This window comes from Hemitrygon akajei, chromosome 19 (genome assembly GCF_048418815.1).
Source record: "Hemitrygon akajei chromosome 19, sHemAka1.3, whole genome shotgun sequence".
NCBI lineage: Eukaryota > Metazoa > Chordata > Chondrichthyes > Myliobatiformes > Dasyatidae > Hemitrygon > Hemitrygon akajei.
Window position 1 is genome coordinate 41488109 of NC_133142.1, and position 17590 is coordinate 41505698.

At 39.9% G+C, this 17590-nt stretch overlaps 1 protein-coding gene across 10 annotated transcripts in view; it reads right to left on the reverse strand.

Annotated features, from left to right (window-relative positions):
* chl1b (cell adhesion molecule L1-like b) overlaps nt 1-17590 on the reverse strand; it is a 920799-nt gene that overhangs the window by 566385 nt on the left and 336824 nt on the right. Inside the window, exon 1 of one of the 10 annotated variants that reach the window (XM_073072425.1) lies at nt 16248-16267. The exons of the other annotated variants lie outside the window; for them this stretch is intronic. The gene's annotated coding sequence lies outside the window, so the exon portion shown is untranslated. Of the gene's footprint in view, nt 1-16247; nt 16268-17590 lie in introns of those variants that run through there. 10 annotated transcript variants of the gene reach the window in all.

Sequence of the window (17590 nt, forward strand, 5' to 3'; positions counted from 1 at the left end):
TTGTTTTGAGCAGCTTTTCAGCAGAAAGACTGTTAATGTGGCTGCAACAAAATATGTTCACTACAATCTTCATATAATTGTTAGGGACCTTGGAGTATTGTGATCAGTTTTAGACCCCATGTCTAAGAAAGACTGCACTGACATTGGAGAGGGTCTAGAGGAGGGTTACGAAAATGATCCCAGAATGAAAAGGTTAATCATTGAAAGTTCAGGCCAGAAAAAGTAGGGGAGATTTTTAATGGATACATTGCTTCAATGTTTCCCAGGCAAACGTAAGGTCAGCATGGAACAGCTAATGTGCTGGAACATGTTGAGGTTAAGAAAGAAGCAGAGTTGGAGCTTCTGAAAAACATTATAAGAGCTAAGTTCCCAGAGTTGAATAGGGTATTCCCCATATTACTATAGGAAGCAAGGGATGAGGTTGCAGAGGCATTGATGATTATCTTTGTGTATAAACAGATGATTAGAAGATGGCAAATATTTCCAGGATATAGGGATGATCCTAGAAATTATAGACTAAAGAGTCCTACATCAGTGATGTGCAAAACTAATGGAGAGAATTCTTATGGAGAAGGTTTACAAGCATTTGGAGAAGAATAGTATTAATAAGGATAAATAATTAAGTTTTGTAAGGGGCCAAGTTATGCCTCTTGAGCCTAATTGAGTTTATCAAAAAGATGACAAAGCAAATCGATGAAGAGCAGTAGATATGATGTCACGGATTTTAATAACATGCTTGGCAAGGTTCCCCATGGTAAGTTCTTCGAGAAAGTTATGAGACACGAGATCCATGGAAACTTGGCTGTGTGGATTCAGAATTGGCTTGCCCACAAGTGGTAAGGTGGGTTATTAAGTTTACAGATGGCAAAAAGGTTGGAAGTGTTATGGATAGTGCAGAAGGTTGTTATAGGTTACAACAGGATATACAAAGGATGAGTGTTGGGCAGAGGAGTGGCAGATGGAGTTCAATCCAGAAATATGTGAAGTGATTCACTTGGGAAGTTCAAACATGAAGGCAGAGTACAGGGTTAGGAATGACGACAGAGGTGCCTTAGGGTCCAAAACAATAAATCCCTTAAAGTTGCTGCACAAATTAATAGTATAGCTAAAAATGCATATGGTGTGTTGGGCTTCATTAAACGGGGGAATAAGTTCAACAGTCACAAGGTAATGGGCGTCTCCATAAAAGTCTGGTTAAAGCACACTTGTGTTCAGTTCTGTTCGGCTCATTATAGGAAGGATGTGGAAAGTTCATTATAGGAAGGATATAGGAAGGATGCTGCCTGGATTAGAGAACATGTCTGTACTGTTCCATGTTCTATGGTTCTGGGAATTAACAACATGCAGATTTGCAACTTTGGAGAACAGGAAAATGACTTGAATGAAGGAAAACCTGCTTGGGGTTAAAGGTGGAAATGTTTGCCTGGAAGCAGAGGAGTTAAGGGAGGTCCTTAATGAATACTTGGTTCAACATTTACCAAGGAGATGGGACTTTTTGGACTTTGAGAAATGTGAGGTGCAGCACTCCAAAACAAATACATCAGTTATTCCCTGTTTTCTTTCAGCTTGTACTTAAACGGACCCTTGAAAATTCCATTGATACCAACTACTTCCAACAGAATTTGCAGAAACTAGATGTAAGGACTACACCAAATCATAAATTTTGAGCAAATGAAATGAATAATAAAACACCAGACAATACAATAATTTTTTTAATGGAGAATAAAATGATGGTTGAGAGAGTTCCTCTATTTTTTACTCGTGGGTAAGATGCAGAGCTAATCGTCATGGGGCACCAAGCTGGTATTCTACTTAGATATCATTGTTAAATGACGGAGTTAGAATAATGCTTATTACCATAAGCAAAATAAACCTGCACCCTGGGGGGGAAACTTTTAAAGCTGCAGAGAATGGATACAACACCAAGGCCAACAAAATTAAGCTCAGGAGTTAGGAAGTGGCTGATTTAATATGGCATGCAGCACTAGGAGAATGAAGGAGACATTCAAACTACCAGTGCAGTAATTAGGGCAGGAAGTAAAGAAGGTCAATTGGTTTGCAAACCAGATTACACTCTTTTCTTGCTTGTGCACATTGTCACTGGGCTTCTGACCAAGTCTATTATACACATTTATTTTTCACATGTACCACTCTACACAGGGTGGAATACATCGAAAGCCAGTGAACAAAATAACGTCAAATTGCAGTAACTTGGGAAGGTGTCGGCTAACTCCACTACTTCCACCACCAATCCCACCCCACCCCCCACTATTTCAGTCAAATTTTCATTGTCATACATTTTAAATGACATCAAACATTTTGAGCTAGCCAGTGAACTTAAGAGTAAAACAGCCATATTTTTAAGACAATGCCAAAATTACTGGAAATACAATGAGTGACAATTATTTCATCTTCAATCAAGAAATTAGTCTCCAATTCATTTTTAGATACAGTTCGAATAACTTTGTCAAATTACTCTACAACTTTAAAAAATGTTAACATGAGAAGAGTAAACTGTGCCTTGCTGCCAACTACATTACTAAAATTACTTTGATGCATTCAGCAAACCATATACAATACCATATATGGGCCACCTCAGCACATCCTCAGATTTTGCTGGCTGCTAACGCAATGACAGCCACATTTCACTGTACATTTCAATGTATGTGTGATGAATAAATAAATCTAATCCAATAATGATAAATGCCACAAAATCAAATTTTTCTGCACTAAATCATGGTGATATTTTTTTTTGTTATCTTCTAATTGGATCTCCAGCAAATAGTCATGAAATTGGCCAATAAGATGCTTGAAATGTCATTTGTGTGGTTCTGTACAGTTCCTGGCTGGATGAGACTCAATTAAACACAGCTGCCAAAACTTCCCTGAACTTTCTGAGTGGGCATTAAAATCTCCTGATGCTGTAAACCATACGACTAGAAAGCAAAATGACACCACTCATCATCCACTAAAGTGTCAAACATTTTCAATTACTTGCACTTATTTGTCATGAGGGCCAACTACTACTCTTCCCTGTTTCCCCACGTAGAACTTGCTAAGTTCCTGAAATGAAGAAGTTGAATGCCTCAGAGTTAAACAAAGTGGTACACATCTCAGTGCCTAGGAAATACAGGGCTTGGAAATACCTTCTACCTCAGGAAGAACAGAGCATGTGGTGCTTTAGAGGACTCTTTGGAAGTGGATGAATCACACTGGGCATATATTTGCCTCTTGTCCCAAGGATCCTCTCCCTACTCTGCATGGCCAACTCTTATTGTGACAACAGTGGAATGGTGCCAGTGGTTGTACTGACACACCTATTGATTGAGTATCCCAGTAGCTTAACACTATTTGTTTGAGCATACCCAGTGGACTTCCCAGAGCATCTGAACAGCCTGCACTGAGCTCTGAAGCTGACAAGTCTCTCTGTGTTGGCAGGGTGGCTTCTTAAGGACTCTACAACTTCTGTTGACAATATTTATTGCTTGCTTTTTTTTTGTATTTGCACAGTTTGTTGCCTTTTGCATATTGTTTGTTTGTCATGTGTGGTTTTTCACTGATTCTATTGTGTTATTTGCATCTATTGTGAATGCCCACAAGAAAATGAATCTCAGAGTTGTACATGGTGATATAAGACCATAAGACATAGGAGTACAATTAGGCTATTCAGCCCATGAAGTCTGCTCTGCTATTCCCTGATAGCTAATAAGAGATAATAATCTCTCTCATTCTCCATCTTTTCCCCGTAACCTTTGATGCATTGACTAATCAAGAACCTATGAATCTCTGCTTTAAATGTACTCAATGATTTAGCCTCTAAAGCCATCTTCGGCAATGAATTCCACAGACTCGCTACCCTCCGGCTAAAGAAATTACTCCTCATCTCTGTTCTAAATGGACATCCCTCTATTCTGAGGCTTAGCCATCTGGTCCTAGACTCACCCATTCGCGGATAGATCCCCTCCACAACCACTCTATCCAGGCTTTTCAATATTTGATGCTTGAATGAGATTTCACCCCCTCATTCTTCTGAACTGCAGTGAGTACAGGCTCAGAGTCCTCAAATACTCTTCATACCTTAACCCTTTACTTCCAAGAATCATTCTCGTGAACCTCTACTGAATCCTCTCCAACATCAGCACAGTTTTCCTCAATATTTCAAGTGCAGTCTGAGTAATGCCTTATATAGCCTTAGCATTATATCTTTGCACTTACATTCTAGCCCTCTCGAATTGAATGCTAACATTGCATTTGCCTTCAACCTGCAAATTAACCCTTAGGGACTTCAGCAACTTATGTACTTCTTTGATGATAAATTTACTTTGAACTTTGAACATAACAGGCTTTATGGTAGGAAGGAGGGTGATGGCTGAAGGCTGTTTTTTTGGACTAGAGGCCTGTGACTACTGGTGTGCCTCAGCGATCAGTGCTGGGCTCATTGTTGTATGTCATTCATACAAACGGTTTGTATGAGACTACACAAGGCACGGTTAGCAAGTTTGCAGATTACACTAAAAGCAGAGAGCTGGGAATGTGAGTCTAACTTCGCGTTTATTTTAATTGAGGCAGGCACATATTACGTGGCAGAGTGATGACATATGGCATTCACATACAATTACATATGCTTTAACTCAATTATTTAAATAAAGAATGCTTTATCAAACAAAATATTTACAATATTACTCAAACATTACAGAAATATTATATACACTACATTGTGGTATTTTAGACAGTGAAGGTAGTTATCAAAAACAACAAGGATATCGTGATCAGCTTATTAAGTGTGCCAAGGATTTTCAAATTGTATTCAAAATAGTAACTCCCCCCCTAAAAAAATAATGGCAATTGCAAAACTGGACCAGATCACAATCCATGCAAGCATGTCTTGCATCTTCTTGGTCATAATGACAGCACTATTTCCACATCACATATTTCTGTTCAGATCGATTTGAAACTCAACGTTCCAGACTGAAACCATCATGCAGATGTTTCTGTAAGAAAAAGAATGATTAAAAGTACATTGAATAGTTTGCCTTACTCTTGAAAGGCAAGGCCTTCTGACATCAGCAGGCAAGATTGGGCAGCTTCAGATTTCATTAGATTGCTCATGGTTGAAAGTAATTTCTACATCATTTAACTGCCAAGATAATCATTTCACGGCAACCTCAGTAATGGCAGCACTTTAAGCACTCCAACAATGAGTTACATCAGAATGGATATCCATGGTCACTTAGTATGGTTCAGGTACCTCAGGTCAAAAGTCAAAATGTCAACCAGTGAGGAACTTATTCCCACAAAGCCTTCAGCGATGGTTTTACCTACTTGAATCTCGCTGATGAAAAATGCTCTAATTTCCCAAGATATTCTTCATTAAAATATGTGAAATGGTGCAGGGAGCACACTGGTTAAGCTCTTGTGTTGGAATGTTCTCTCTATGGAGGTCAATATAACTCTGACCATGAACATCATCACTACATAATCACATTTCTTCCAATTTGCTGCTTAGTACAGAATCAATGAGGTCATCCAATCATTGTTTCATTGAGTTTGAGTCAGTGAGAAGAAAGTAGCAGCTCAGAATTCTGCAACATCGCTGGCTTCCCTCAAGTATGGGTCACCATTGAATCCACTCAAGTGCCATAAGATCTCCCCTTAAAGACACAGACCTTTAGATGGATAAGATTTCCACTTTCCCATGGACTTATTAGGAATAGTCAGCAATGGCAATGTGTGCATGACATCCTGTCTTGATTGAGTTTTTGTCCATTATGTAGTTCCTTGAGTTCAGATGGTGGCACTGCCTCGATGAGGGCTGTAATTCCTCAGAGTTTGGATGGCTTTGTTGACTCTGGGGATGGTTCGATATATGAGGTGTTTCCCAGCGCAGAACTCCACCAGTCACCTCACTGACAATGTCACTGGCAGGACCACCCACTTGAAGTTGCGTCTGCATCGTCTCTCCAAACGTTTTCAGTTCGCTTTGAAACTTCAAAACCTGCATACTGCACTTCAATTTTATCATGTTTTTCACTTGTTCGGTTAATGCAGATTTGCTCTTAAGACATTTTACTGCCTCAGTCATGGTGTTGTTGTGGTTTATTGCATATTTTGCATTTCTTTTGATTAGTAAATATCTTCACTCACCTTGTCAACTCTAATTTGCTTGCACATTCAATCATACCAACCACATGGTGTCATCTCTAAATCAGTAGCACCCATTCCAGGATTTTTGTTTTCCTCAGGCATTTTCTGGATGTTAATAAACTTAACATTGTAGGTATTTTTTGTCTGGACCTTTTTTTAAATTAATTTTATCAAACAGAGATGCTTTATTCGGGTAAGAGCTCTTAGCAGGTATCATGGCTTTGGCCATTGTTTTGATTCGATATTAATTCGTACATACTTTATATGGACTTCTGGTAAGATTGTAATGCACTCAGACACAGCAGCTTCTAGGGGACCAAGCAAAGGTGATATTGTCTTCTTTAAACTTACCTTTTTTGCTCCTACTTATCTTTATCTGCTATGCACCTCCTTTTCTAAAGAATATTTCTCAAACCAAGGTTTCCTCAACCAGTTATCCTTGCCTTTAATTCTGACAGGAACATTCAAACTCTGTACTCTCAAAATTTCACTTTGACAGCCTCCCACTTACCAAGTATGTCTTCATCAGAAAACAACCTGTCCCAGTCCACACTTGCCAGATCCTCAAAATAGTCCTTTCTCCAATTTCAAATCTCAAACCAAGGACCAGAACTATCCTTTTCCATAATTATCTTGAAACTAGTGGGATGATGATCACTGGATGCTTAGTGCTCCCCTTCACAAACTTCTGTCAACTGCCCAGTCTCATTCCTGAACAGGAGATCTAGTATCACACTTTCTAGTTGGGAATTCAAAGTACTAATTCAGGAAACATTCCTGAACACATTTGACAGACAATCCCATCCAGCACTTTCAGTCAATATGTGGAAAGGTAAAATCACTTACTATCACAAGCTTATGTTTCTTACAATCATTACAAATTTGCTCCTCTGGATCCCATGGACTGTTAAGTGGTCTATAATATAATTCCAACAATGTGTTCATCCCTTTCTCATTCCTCAATGCCACACATTTTGTCTCATTAAATGAGTTCTCCTGTCTGTCCTGTCTGAGCAGTGAACACCAGTAATGCCTTCCATCCCTCTGTAATCCATCCAGCTCTACCACGTCTAAGACAGTGGCATCTTGGAGCATTGAGCTGCCAATCCTGTCCCTTCTGCTAACAAGTCTTATTAACAGCTACTTTGTCATAATTCCCTGTGCCGCTCCAAGTCCCAAGATCATCCACAGAACATTAGTCCCGCCATTCTCAACTTTCCAATTCCTGACTTTGTTTGTAGGTTTAACTCTCCCCACAACCACACCATTATCAGCTCTGGAAGTCTAGATCCCATTCTCCTTTAACTCCATTATAAATTACCATCCCACTCCCATACAATTCCAGCAATCCCTTCCGAAAAGTTATTAGTCCCCCTTTAGTTTGGGTGCAAACCATCCATTCTGTATAGGTCCCACCTTTCCTGGAAGAAAGCCTAATAATCCAAACATCTGAATCTCTCTGTCCTGCACCATCTCCTTAGTCAAGTGTTAAACCATATGATCTTCCTATCTCTGCCTCACTAGCATGTGACATGGGTAGCAGTCCTGAGATCACAACCCTGGAGGTCCTGTTCTTTAACATAGAACCTAACTCCCTGAACTCACTCTGCAGGACCTCCTCACCCTTCCTACCCATGTCATTGGTACAGATACGTATCCAAGTCTCTGGCTGCTCAGCATTCCCCCTCGCAAAACTTACGAAAACTCTAGACTTGATCAAGATATCACAGACCCTGGCACTCGGGATGCAACATACCATCTGGGAATATTGTTCTCATCCACAGAATCTCTTTTCTGTTCCCCTAATCACAGAACTTCCTATTGTTACGAAGGATGAACAACTCTGATGGGCAGAAGGGTGCAGAGTCGCCCATGCCCCCCCCGCTTTTTGGAGAATCGCAAATCGCTACTATTTCAATGCTGTTATCAAGGAAGTAAGAGAGACAAAGGAAATCTGCCAGGGCAGTTGTTATTGTTAACTGCTCATGAAAATTAATGAGAGAGAGAGACACAACTGACAAAAGAGGAGCAGAACCATTGATTACTGCTATTGTCTTTTGGAGAAGGATTGTTTACTTGGTACTGTTCTATTCATTGAAACCCCTCAGGGGGCAACCAGAGAGATCTGGTTGATGGGTTACATCATCCCAACCTGATTGACACCTGAGACCCCCGTGAGTGGGGATAAAAGTGAGGTCTGGGGTAACACCCCTCAGACGCACCAGGAGAAATGCTAGTGAGCATCAGAACCCCCACGAGATGGTGAGAGACCGGAGACCGAACGAAGGGTCAGTAAATTTTAACTCTGTGTTTTGTAGCGAGACTGGTGGAGGCTTGTGTGTGTGTCCACCCTTGCCTGGGTGACGAGTCCACCATGGAAGAACGGTCTAGCTAACGGTCATACTTGAATGGCCACAACAACAACGCATCGACGGATCAAAATCGTAAAGGAAGGTTGGCAAGATAATAGCTGTTACTGTTCACATGTTTTCTCTCTCTCTCTCTCTCCAACAATTGCAACACATCGACAAACAACTACCGCAGCCTGCATGAACTGAACTGAACTTTATATTTCCATCTGACAATTCATTATCCCCTAGACAACGATAGAGCTTGTTTCATTAGTGATTATCATTATACCCGCACTTTTAGGTTTAGTATTGCTAACATATATTCTCTGTATATTCGCATTGATATTATTTTGTATATGCTTGTTAATAAATATTGTTGAAAATAGTATCAACAGACTCCAATGGACACTTCTATCTTTGCTGGTAAGACACTCAGTTACGGGGTACGTAACACTATCACTACACCACAACCCTTCTCTCCCTTCCTTGCTAAACCACAGAACTGATCTCAGCGCCAGAGACCTGACCACTGTGGCTTTCCTCTGCTAGGTCCTCTCCCTCAACAGAACCCAAAGCTGAAGTGAACAGCTACAGGGGTACTCTGCGTTGGTTGCCTAGCACCTTTTCCCCTCCTGACAGTCACCCAGTCACCTGTGTCCTGCACCTTGGGTGTATTTACCTCCCTATATGTCCTGCCAATTCCCAAATGATCTGGAGTTTATCCAGTTCCAGCTCTAATTCCTTAACATGATTGGAAAGAAGCTGCAGCTGGATGCACTTCTTGCTGGTGTAGTCATCAGGGACACTGGAGATCTCCCTGCCTTCCTATATTCTGTAAGTAGAACATTCCACTATTCTGCCTGGTACCCCCAGTGCTGTAGCTGTGCATTTAAAAAGAAAGAAAGAAAATCTAAACATTGAAAATATCTACCTAACATCTCCACCTTTGAGCCAAACTCTGAACTCCTCACTCTAACACTGCCCACTCTCATGGTGACTGTGCTGCTTAAACCAAACATGTTATTGGCCCTTGCCATGAGGAAAATTTATGAACAATCTTCATTCCAATAGAATTTAGAGTTCACACATGAGCACAAACTATTTACCTCTGTCCCATTAGAAAGTCAGCAATGGTGCACGCCTTCAAATTTCATAGTAAATTTATTATTGAATTAAATATGTGTCACCATATATGACTTTGAGATTCATTTCCCTGCAGGAATTAATAGTAGAACAAAGAAATGAATAAAATCAATGAAAAACTACACCAAAGCAAAGTATGATAAAGACTGTGCAAAAGACAAACTATGCAAGTACAAACAAATTTCTAAAAAATAAATAAATAACACTGAGAACATGAGCTGTAAAGTCCTTTAAAGTGAGCTCACAGGTTGTGGAATCAGTTCAGTGTTGAGGTGAGTGAAGTTTTCCATGCTGGTTCTGGAGCCTGATGATTCCTGGGGAATAATTGTTCCTGAACCTGTTGGTGTGGGACCTAAGGCTCTTGTACCTCCTTCCTGCTGGCAGCAGTGAGAAGAGAGCATGGCCTGGATGTTTGGAGTCCTTGATGGTGGATACTGCTCCCTTGTGACAGCACTCCTTGTAGATATTTCAATGGTGGAGAATGCTTTGGATTGGACTACACCCACTTTTCAGCTTCTCTGTTCTTTGGCATTGGTGTTTCCATACCAGTCCAGGATGCAACCAGTCAGAATACTCTCCACTGTGCATCTGCAGAAGTTTTCTGGCACTCTTCCCAACAGAACAGCTGCTGTGAATTGCACTACAAATAGGACAGCATGGAGAATTGGGAGCAAATTATACTGAGAATGCCCAAACTGCTTCAGTACAGTCAGAATCATTGTTTTGATTCAAAGAAGCTTTAAACTTCTGTGCCGCCTTCAGTCACAATCTAACTTCAATTTCTGCTCCTCAGCAAATGGTGTCAACCTCATGGTCATCACAATTGGAATTCATAGTCCGTAGTCCACTAAATTCTCATGGATAACAATGTTAAAGTTTATTTGCTGCTGTTTGCAAACTTAGGATGCTGATCAAGGCCAAGAAAGAACCTTGGTGATGATAACTTCTCACAGAATAACAGTATTGGACTATTTTAAAGAACTTTTACTATTGAATTCAAGGTCTTCCAAAGTATCTAGTCTGGAGAATTTCCTTAGGTTTAATTATACCAGCATGGGGCATGGACGTCATACCTGTTGCCCACAGTTGAACTGAGGAGACAAAAATGAACTTCATTTGCAGGTTTAGAATCACATAAAAGCCAAAGCAGGGCATAATGACTCTTCTCCCCTTTTAAAAGGATAAAACAGAATTTTGTGCTTATCATATTTGAGATTTGCTTTACTTCTCTTATTTAATTTCCCCAACTATCATTTGTGGGATACAAATCATGTGTCTCTATCAATTCTGGACACTCAATGATTACTTTCTTGTGCTTGGTCTTTAATTGAAAATTATTCAGGTGAAGGATAAAAGAAATTTTTGACCAATGTTAGACAGCTGATAGGACGCCTGCTAATTCCTTAATATGAAGGGGATTTGAAAGGATAGGCTTGACCTTAAAGCTTCATAATTCATTTATTATCAAAATATGTCTTCATATATAACTTTGAAGTTTGTCTTCTCCAGATAGCCACGAAACAAAGTAAGAACATGAAAGTCATTCAGAGAGAAACATCAAAACCCACCCTCCACTACAGAGAAGAATGGCGGCCTGATCATCAACCCACCAAAACCCCCCACCCCCGAACAAAATGGAAATAGAATATTGACCCCCAGAAACAATCCCTTCCCTGCACAAAAAAACTATCAGATTCCAACAGATCATCAACCCCCCCCCCACCCCCACAAAACAAAACAGAAAAGGAGTGGCTGTAGAAAAACACAGAATATCAAAACCATAATTCTGAAAGAGTCCACATTCCATAAACGGAATAGTGTAATCCATAAATGCAGAACCATGTCGATATCACCGACATTCACCGAAAGAGAGGGACACCACATGAAGCAGAGAGGCCGACCTGCCTGCCATGGCGAGCCACACAGTGATAGGCCACTCACAAACTCCTTCAGCAGCGCTGAGACTCTCACTCGCCCTCTGCATTCCCCTCAATGCCTCAGTCTTCCTCTACATTTTTAATTGGTGAGTAACGGGTGCTTTAAATGGCAAAACAAAGTCAAACATCAGCTCATGCTCGGTCTCAAATTTTCTTTGCATCGAGGCCATCCAAGTACAAGCTTGCTTCCCATAATCTTCTTGGAGACAGCAAAGCGGGGGATATTTCCAACAGAGTCTAAGCTGTAAATCACAGGTTCTAACAGTTCCAAGAACACACTTAAGGTAAAAAGCAGACGCAAAAGCAGCAAAAAAGCTATATCATTTGCTATCTGGAAGATGTCAACCGAGAGAGCATTGTGCGCTGGCACTATCTGGATGCCATCTTAAATCAGTTGTATTTTCATAAATGCCAGTGTGGGTGGTCTCTATAAGGGTTCAAGTGCAATCTACAAATGCTTTCATTTTGGAAACTCCTGCAAAAGTAGGTCAACATAACGACTAATCTACTGGACGATCTCAGCAGGTCGAGCAGTACTTGTGGCAGAAAAGCAACTGTCAACGTTTCAGGTCAAAACCTGCATCAGAACAGGTAAAAGCCTGTGCCTGTTTTGCATGCTTCGCTAAAAGAAAATTAATAGTCCCAGCTTTTATTAATGAGAATGCTAGATGCAATCTTAAGATAAAATGTGCATCAATGTGTCAAATTTATATTTCACACAAATATCTATGTAATAAGCATGTATCGGGTTATTTAGTTGTAACATGTTTACTGAAAGGCATTGGAATGCAGTTTTCAATATCAACAACACATGGCAATGGACCAAGGAGAGGACAACTTTTTCCCAAGGAGGAGAAATAAGGGAATTAGCAGTAAATTACTTCCTAGTGCCTCACAGTGGTTAGCCTTATCCGATTTTGGTAGTGATCTGAATACTGTATGTTGCCTCACTATTAGCTAAGAGAAATTCATAAGAGGAACTGCAGATCTGCAGGGGTTGACAATTAAGGAAATGATGCATTAAACATCACTAGCAGATAAATATCATTCAAGTAAAAGAAAAATCACTACAAATAATAAGTAACCCTATAATTTGTCCAAACAATGTGTGCACATTGCAGAAACATTCAAGCATCAAACTGACAATGGTATTATTAACCTTTCTTTACTGAATGCACCATCACAGCTGTTCAGTATTCGTTTACACAACTCCCCAAGTTAAAATATTAAAGCAAATCAATCACAGCACTATTAATATTTCATGAGAATCATTGGAACACACTCTTAATGGATCAGCAGGCTGCAATGATTTAAAAGACCAACATCTTCTGTCAGTCAGTAGCTGACTGACAAGTTAAAATCGTCAGCTAAATATTACCTCTATTGAATTAGTAAAGAGCTGCTGATCACTTTAAAATAATGATATGGAAAGATGTATCACATTATATTACACCTTGGACTTTCAGCTATACTCTGTACTGGTTCATTACATCTTCAATCATAATCCATATATGGATGAGGACACTGGTGAACAGAATGCATTTCATACGTCACACAGCTGAGTTGAAATTCAAGGTTAATTATAAAATGCAGTCAGCCTTTCCTGCATCTGCGTGCATGTGCAACTAATTGGAAGGCAGTTTGCTGTACATTGCATTCCCTTACATGCCGAACAACCACTATGTGTGGAATCGAGTCAATCAACATGTAAAATGTTTCCTGTTGTGGTGCTGCAGCAGTTGAGTGTGTCCTCATGTTCTATGTAGGTCTTAAGTGCAGTAGTAACAATCGTTTCTAGGAAGGAAGCCTGCTTGACTGTTGGTTAAATGAATTATCCTTGTATGAGTCACCTTTGGAAGCATATCAAAGACATCAATTTCCATGTCAATTAGGACAATTTCCGTGTCCTAATATTGCATGCAACACAATTTCTTTTTGGTGGGGGAGAATGTAACCATTCTGGTACTTGCTCTCAACCCCCTTTCCCAATAGGAACATGCCTCATTTATCCATCAGAGACAAATGAAGACCTATCCCATTTCTGAACTGTAACCAGTGGAACATTAAATTAGGTTTCTTTCTGGTATGTTTAAATTTCTTACTGGTATAATCATATTGCTAGCATACTGCATCCCCAGACACATTCCAGTCAGAACATCCACTTTCACCTCTACATACAACTCAAAGCAGTCTGCCTCAAATGCATCCCAGCAAATGATGCAGAAGATCGCATGAAAGGTGTCACTTGTCAAAGCTATCACTTTGAAAGATAATGCCTTTATGTCCATGTGGAATTACGCTGTGCATGAAAGGGTATTGCTCTACCATAGTCCTCGTGAAACTATCAGAACTTCTGTGCATTACATTTATTTACTTTGGAGGCTACAAAAATATTTTTCACAACATAGATGATATCTTTCTACTTTCTAATATATATGTTTCATTTTAATTAAGTTCATTTCTCCTTCCACAATATAAGCTCTTTAATCTCTTACCTTACCAGCAATATTTAATTCCTGCAAACATTAAATTGCAAACAAGATTGACAGATCTGTAAAAAGTATCCACTAACTTAGCCACATACAGGGCAGTCTATTCCATTGCATCTCGCACATGAACTCCTTGCATTTAACGATTTGAAATTCTCCGTTTCAGTAGAAAATAGAAGGGTCCAGCAGAAGACCCATGTACATTAGCTGTTCAAAGTTGTACCTTCAACTCTTGAGAGAAGAGATGGTCACTGCCTACCGCCACTGCTGAAAGTCACTGCAGAGCCTGGGGAGCAACTTATGCATTCTTATCAAGCCTACTTTTCAGACACTGCTGTTAAATCCTCATTGAAGAATGGTGGTTTCTCCATGGGCCAAATTGTCCTATTTACTTTACTTTATTGTCACCAAAGAATTGACACTAGAGTGTACAATCATCACAGCAATATTTGATTCTGCGCTTCGTGCTCCCTGCAGTACAAATCGAAGTAAATATAATAAAAATTTAAATTATAAAACATAATTAGAAAATAGAAAAGGGAAAGTAAGGTAGTGCAAGTCAGGTCTGGACATTTGGAAGATACGGCCCAGATCCGGGTCAGGATCCGTTCAGCAGTCTTATCACAGTTGGAAAGAAGCTGTTTCCAAATCTGGCCATATGAATCTTCAAGCTCCTGAACCTTCTCCCAGAGGGAAGAGGGACAAAAAGTGTGTTGGCTGGGTGGGTCGTGTCCTTGATTATCCTGGCAGCAATTGCATAAATTTGGAATTATAAATTTATAAATTTAAATCTAAATTTCTACATCATAGCAGATCAAAAAGTGTTATTATTACAATTTAAGTTGTGATGAGATTTCTGAGTGCAGGCGTTAGTCAGTGCATCAAACGATCCCTATGTCACAACTAAATCCAAACAAATATTGTAAAACGATATGAAACCATGTTCACTCACTGAACAACTGTAATCAATATACAACCTAAAAAAGAATAAACAAAAATACTGAAGCACGAGATCATTTGTCAAGTGTAAAGCAGTTTTACTGGAAAATATCTGCGGGTTTTCCATCCAATTCTCTTTGTGAAGGCAGAGAACATTCAAATCACTGAGACATTAGGGAAGGGAACTACAAAACTAAGCGAGAGTAGCAGAATGCTAAATCAGTTTGAGCTTGTTAACATTGAAAGAAAATGATTCAATTAAGCAGGAAGATACAAATTTATACATGCCATGGTTGATATAAACTTGGAGAAGATATGTAAAGTTCACATACTAAAAATAGTGTCAAAACACATCACAATAAACTAGATTAGATTCAACTTTGTCATTGTGCCGAGTACAGATACAAAGCCAAATGAAATGCAGTTAGCATCTAACCAGAAATGCAAAGAATAGTATTATTTTCAAAATAACTGCGAATAAAAAGTAAGTGCTACAGCACACAAATATAAAAGTACTGCAACAGTACAATATGGGTGCAATACAGCTTAACGCTGTGATGTGAGGTTCAGCAGGGTTACAGCCTCAGGGAAGAAGCTCTTCCTGAGCCTGTTGGTGTGGGAGCGGAGACTCCTGTAGCGCCTACCGGATGGGAGGGGAGTAAAAAGTCCATGGTTAGGGTGAGATGCATCCTTGATAATGCTTTTTGCCCTGCCCAAGTAGCGTTTATGGTAAACACGAGGAAATCTGCAGATGCTGGAAATTCAAGCAACACACACAAAATGTTGGTGGAACGCAGCAGGCCAGGCAGCATGTGTGTTGCAGCGTTTATGGTAGATGTTCTCAATGGTGGACAATTGATAGCACATGGAAATAGGCACTTTGACTCAAATGATCCATGCTATCCACAGCTATCTTCCTCCTCGTCCTTGTTGTCCTCCGATTTCTTACCTTCTCTTCCATGTAACTATCCAAATGGCTTTTAAATTTTGGAATTTTACCCTCCTTGACCACTTTCTGTGGCAGCTCATTCCAGATACTCACTTCCCTCTGTGTAAAATAGTTAGCTCTCAGGTTTATTTCAAATCTCTCCTCTTGTATTATATCTGTGCCTGCTTGTTTTGGATTCTCCAACCCTGGGGGGACAAAACTAAAGCGGTTACCTTATCCACAATCCATCTAAGCTTTTATGAGATCATTTCTCACTCCCCAATGCTCGAAGGAACAAACATCCAGTGCAACCAACCTCTCGTTATAACTCTAGTCCAGCAGCAGCCGCAAATCTCTTCTGCACCCTCTCCAACTTGAAATTGAAGGGACTCAGCCCGCCAGGCAGCATCTATGGAAAGAAGTACTTTACTTAGAGTCCTGCCCAAGGGTCTCGGCCTGAAACGTGACTGTACCACAGATGCTGCCTGGCCTGCTGAGATCCTCCAGCATTTTGTGTGTGTTGAGTGAAACTCCGATTGCAGAAGACAGCTAATCAATTATACCACTGTGGTGAACTACATATACCTGACTGGACACGCCCCCTGCTGACTGCTCCTGTGGCTCCTCCCACAGACCCCGGTATAAAGGCGATTGAGGCCTGAGCCCTGCCCTCAGTCTCCAGGATGTAGTATGGTGGTCAATTACTGCTTGTTCTTTCTTCCAGTCAATAAAAGCCGATATCTCGCCTCCCGTCTCAGAGAGTTATTGATGGTGCATCAACCACACAGTTGAAGCATCAAAATAGAAGGCTGAGAAGTTTAATTTTAAGCTTAATAATGATCTAAAATGATGACATTTTGATTTTTTTTGCAATTCTGATCAAATCATAAGACTTGTCAACTCTGGAGAGATTGTAGTGAGGAGCAGCAACATTCATTAGTAACGTGACAGAAATGAGTTATGAAAATTTACTGGTAAAGCCTTTTTAATTTGAATTGAATTACCTTCTAATGATTTTTAGAACATTGTGCACATTAAAATTACATCATGCTGCATTATCTAACCAGAAAATAAAAAGAGTACAGAAGTTATCAAAATAAAAGCATACACTTCCTGTTACCTCAGGAGTGTGAATATATGGAATGATTGAAATGTCAATGCAATCCTGTGACAAAGAGTACACAAAGGTGAATGTTATCCCTGACTGTTTGCACCACACTCAGAATTGAATGCAGTATGATCATCTTCATTTCTATCTATCCAGTGAATATAACTTCCCCAAACCGTAACTTTTTCTATTTCAAATATCAACATTCTGATCAGCTTTAATCCATTCTTATTGAAGGGCACTTTTTTTTTTAAACAAGACTCCCATATATTGAAGTCAACCATTACTCAGAATATTTTTGCCTGCACACGATTGTTTTTCCTTTGTTTGCCAAACCATTGTTAGATGTGAATGCTTCAGTCATTTAGCAGAGACATTTCAGGCAGGCAGATCAAACATTTTCCTCCCCAGTGAAGACTCTGATGCCAGGGTCTGCATCTTGATTAACCTGGGGCTTTAGCAGAAAACCTGTTCTAGTGTCTTGGATAATACCATTCTTAGACCATTATTACATTCATGTAAATCACACATAGCCAAAGGAAGAACACTTT